Source organism: Oratosquilla oratoria, chromosome 41 (genome assembly GCF_046742065.1).
Source record: "Oratosquilla oratoria isolate Oo_2021 chromosome 41, ASM4674206v1, whole genome shotgun sequence".
NCBI lineage: Eukaryota > Metazoa > Arthropoda > Malacostraca > Stomatopoda > Squillidae > Oratosquilla > Oratosquilla oratoria.
The window spans coordinates 39,940,722-39,945,721 of NC_134817.1; positions in this window are offsets into that span (position 1 = coordinate 39,940,722).

The following is a 5,000-nucleotide window of genomic DNA, read 5'->3' on the forward strand; positions in this document are numbered from 1 at the left end:
GCCGCAATAGCCGCCATTGCTCCGGGTCGTGACGTCAAGCTTTCTTCCACGGCATATCATTGGTGTGCGAGGCAGACATTGTCATCAGGGCGGCAATACTACTGGTTACCGTTGCCCCTCCCAACGTTCTCCCGCACGCGATATGATTGGTGTCCGTTGTGGGGAGGGAGGGACTAGCCGAGAAAGGAAGACACTGTCAACAGGGTGGCCCCGCCTTGGTTTTCGTGGTCCTACTCACCATCCTCCCACTCGCGATATGATTGGTGCCCGTCGTGGGGAGGCAGGGCTGGGCCGAGGCCGGAAGACATTGTCAACAGGGCGGCCATACCTGGTTACCGTGGCTCGCCCACCGTCGTCCCACGGATGATATGACTGCTGCCCCTTGTGGGGAGGGAGGGCCGGGCTGAGGCCGGGAAACATTGTGAGCAACAAAGTCACCTCAGATACCTAATGTTAGCGTGTCCCCTCCCCCCACACCACACCGCCCTCCATTGCTAAACAAATTAATAAACAAATAGACCAAGAAATAATACGTATAGCAAAACACAATGGGGCCGACGTATTCGAAGTCGTACTGTGGGGCTCCGCTCCTCTCCCACGCCTCTCCCTCGACGTTCCCCCTCTCCTTTCTTCCTTCCCCCTTTTTCTTCCACTCCTCCCTTTGCCTCTTCCTCTTTCCCTCCATGTCCCTAGTCAGCTTTGAAGGAATTAGATAACATCATTATTACCAAAGCAGACAAAGGGGGCCAAGCTGTTATTTTAGAACTTCCGGATTATGTTAAGAAAGCCTGTGATTTTTTTTAAATGACTCGGATACCTACGAAAAGCTCAACGATAACCCCCTTAAGACAGCTGCTGAATTTAACAAGTTCGCAAGAATTCAGTGGATAATTGCATTAAAAAATTTGAAGATCACAAATTCCAAGCTCCCCTACTTTTATGGTCTTCCGAAGGTTCACAAACCAGATATTCCTTTGAGGCCTATTAATCGAGGCTCCTGTGCGAGTGAAATTTCCAAAAGGCTCTCAGAACTTTTGTTGGCAACTTTTCCAACTCTCACATTAAAGAATCCTTAGATTTCATTTCTAAAACTAAAAATGTCAAAATACAGGATGCCGAGTTAGTCTTGACATAACCTCTCTCTTCACTGACATCAACAGTTTCAGGAAGGGGGCTTCCAGTCGACAAAATCATTGATTTAATTCGCCTTTGTGTCTTTTCCAATGTATTTTCTTTCCAGGACTAATCCTTTAGATAGAAATTCGTTTGCAGCATGGGTTCTGTTTTATCTCCTGTTTTGGCCGACTTGTACATGGAGTACTTTGAATGCGCTCTGTTACCCGCCATCAAACCGCCTGAGATGATGTGGTTCCGTTATGTTGTTGACATTTTCTCAGCGTAAGATGATAGGTGGGGTTCGTTCGAGGTATTTCTGGACAAGTTGAACATATTATCCCCCAACATTAAATTCAAAACCGAATGGGAAGACGGCCAACAATTCCTTTCTAAGACATTTTAATTAGATGGATTGATGGAGATTTATTTTTCACAGTTTATAGGAAACCTACCCATTCAGGTAGTTATCTCCACTTTTTTCAGTAACCATCCCGACAAAGTCAAGAAGAGTGTTGCATCCGGCCTTTTTCTGAGAGCTTTTTCTTAGATTCTTGGACCAGGAGATTGACCTCATCAAAAACCAACTTTCGAAGTTGACATACCCGTCCTGTTTCATGGATCAAGCCCTCAGCAAGGCTAGAGCCAGCTACCATAAAACTTCAGTTCCCACCACACACCCCTCTTCCAAATATGTTTTAAAAATCCCCTATTGTAATTCCATCAATCCTTAGTAGTAGTGGTTGTACTAGTAGAAGTAGTTGTAGTAGAAGTAGTGGTAGTAGTAATAGTAGTACCAGTAGTAGTAGTAGTAGTAGTAGTAGTAGTAGTAGTAGTAGTAGTAGTAGTAGTAGTAGTAGTAGTAGTAGTAGTAGTAGTAGTAGTAGTCGATGCAGCAAACGCATTCAACAACTTGAATAGAGAAGCTACTATACACAACATCAAAATTAAATGCCCAATATTGGCCAGGTATGTGGAGAACACATACAGAGAACCTGCAAACCTATTTGTTACCAACAGGGTTGAGAAAAAAGAAACGAAAGTGGAGATCATCAAATCCGCGGAAGGCACCACTCAGTGGGACCCGGTGAAATGAAGGTAACAAAAGAGGGAGAAAGACATCTCGGTGCAGTGATCGGCTCAGAATCCTTTAAAAATATGTTGAAAAGAAAGTCAACGAATGGGTGGCGGAAGTTAGGCTTCTAGCATACTTTGCAAAGACCGAACCGCAGGCGGCATATGCCGCATTCATATATGGTGTTAAACATAAGTAGAACTACATATTAAGGACGGTACCGAACATCACCGACCTACTAAGACCCCTTGAAGAAACCATCAGAAACGAGCTAATACCGGCCATCACCAACGGACGGACAATAAACGAAGAGGAAAGAAAACTTATTGAACTTTCTCCTAGAATGGGAGGGCTAGGCATCCCCAACCTGCTAAACCTTGCCGACATAGAACAACAAAACTCCATGAAACTCACGTCCTCTTTGACAAACAACATCGTGTCACAAGATCAACGGAAGGAGACTAACATGGAGAAATCAGAGAAATTAGAAGAAACATTTCAAAGGGAAGGGAGGAGAGGCAGGAGCAACTTCAAGCACTTCTAGCTCGGCTATCGAATTGTAGAAACAGAGATATAACAATGACGCAGGAAGTTGGGGCGTCCAATTGGCTGACAGCACTACCAATCAGGGCAAAGGGATTCACCTTAAACAAAAGAGAATTCACGGATGCCATTGCCCTGAGGTATGGAGGGCCATTAGGAGGGATGCCTAACAGATGTTCCTGTGGTGTACAGTTTACTCCAGACTATGCGATGATATGCAAGCAGGGTGGATTCATTTACATGCGACACGATGAGGTAAGAGATCTCACTGCCCAAATGCTTCAGGAGGTGTGTAAGGATGGGACTATCGAACCAACATTACTTCCACTAGGAGGGGAGAACTTCAGATACCGCACGTCCAACACATCAGATGAAGCAAGAGTGGATGTCAGCGCAAGAAGTTTCTGGACACGGGGACAATTGGCTTTCTTTGACATGCGAATATTTGATCCGATGGCCCCCTGTTACAGCAACCTAACTATTGAGGCATCTCACTCCCGGAACGAGTATGAGAAGATCAGGATATACGAAGAGGGCATACAGAATGTAGACCAGGGTTCATTCACTCCTATAACCTTTACGACTTCAGGTGGGATGGGTCCTAGAGCATTCTGCGCTCGGCTGGCTGAGGTAATGGCTGAAAAGAAACAACAACCATAAAGCAGCATTGTTTCATGGATGAGATGTAGACTGTCATTCTTACTCCTAAGATCACCCCTCCTATGCCTGAGAGGTACCAGGTCCCCACCTCCAAAATCAGCACATATACAAAACCTAGATTTTGAGCAGACGGTGGTTGACAGTAGGATAAATGAACTTTTGTATTAGGCATTATTAAGAATAGATAGATAAATAAATAGATAAATAAAAGGGTCGTCGACCACAGTCATTGGCGGGAGAGGGGCCAATGAACTGTGTCTGTGGGAGACAGACCCTGCTGCTTCCACCACACGAGGATGGAGATCGTATTCTTATTAATAACAATAAAAAAAATAATAGTAGTAGTAATATTAGTAGTAGTAGTAGTAGTAGTAGTAGTAGTAGTAGTAGTAGTAGTAGTAGTAGTAGTACAGTAGTAGCAGTAGTTGTAGTACAATAGTAGTAGTAGAAGTAGTAGTAGTAGTAGTAGTAGTAGTAGTAGTAGTAGTAGTAGTAGTAGTAGTAGTAGTAGTAGTAGTAGTAGTGGTAGTAGTAGTAGTTGTAAAATTAGTATTAGTAGTATTAATAGAAATAGAGGTTTTACTAGTAAAAGTAGTAGAAGAAGCAGTAGTGGTAGTAGCAGTAGTAGTATCAGTAATAGTAGTAGTAGTGTACCAGTAAGAATAGTGGCACGCGCACACGTTTTACGAAGGTACTTTTTTTAGTCACTGTAGATCTGATTGCAAAATGAGTTCCCAGAACACATGCGCATATACAAATGCATACAAGCACACGCACACACATGCACATACACACACACACACACACACACACACACACACACACACACACACACACACACACACACACACACACACACACACACACACCAACAAGCAAACACAAACAAACAAACAAACACACACACACACACACACACACACACACACACACACACACACACACACACACACACACACACACACACACACACACACACACACACACACACACACACAAATATATATATATATATATATATATATATATATATATATATATATATATATATATATATATATATATATATATATATAAATTGCCAATACTAATTCAAGGTGTAATAGGTACTCACGCCTGGAAGGGACCCGTGAAGTTTTGACTCTCACAACAAATGTATCTGCCAGATTTGTAACTAAGTGTATTCTATGAAACATTTTGATTGCGAAGGTTGTGATTTCGTGTCAATTGCCTTGTTGAACACGCAGTAAAGAAATATAATACTACCGCCCCACTGGTGATATTCTGATGTTCTGAGCAGTCAAGCAACATCATAATTTCAACTCAGTACAAGATTAATTAGTTGTGTGAGTGTGTCTGTGTGTGTATGTATATTATTTTTCGTATTATTAAAGTGAGTGACTAAGTTAAATATTAATTGAAATTCCCTTTCAATTTGTTTGATTAGGCTTTTACTCCAATGAAATTGATATACAGTAGGAAGTACCCACACAAATATACAAGTGAACTATACAGAACCCTTGTAGGCCAGTGAATCTGCCGTGGTAAGTTAAATATATTTAATTTCATTAAACAATGTTAATCAGCCCCTACTGAGGTTTGAAAGTTC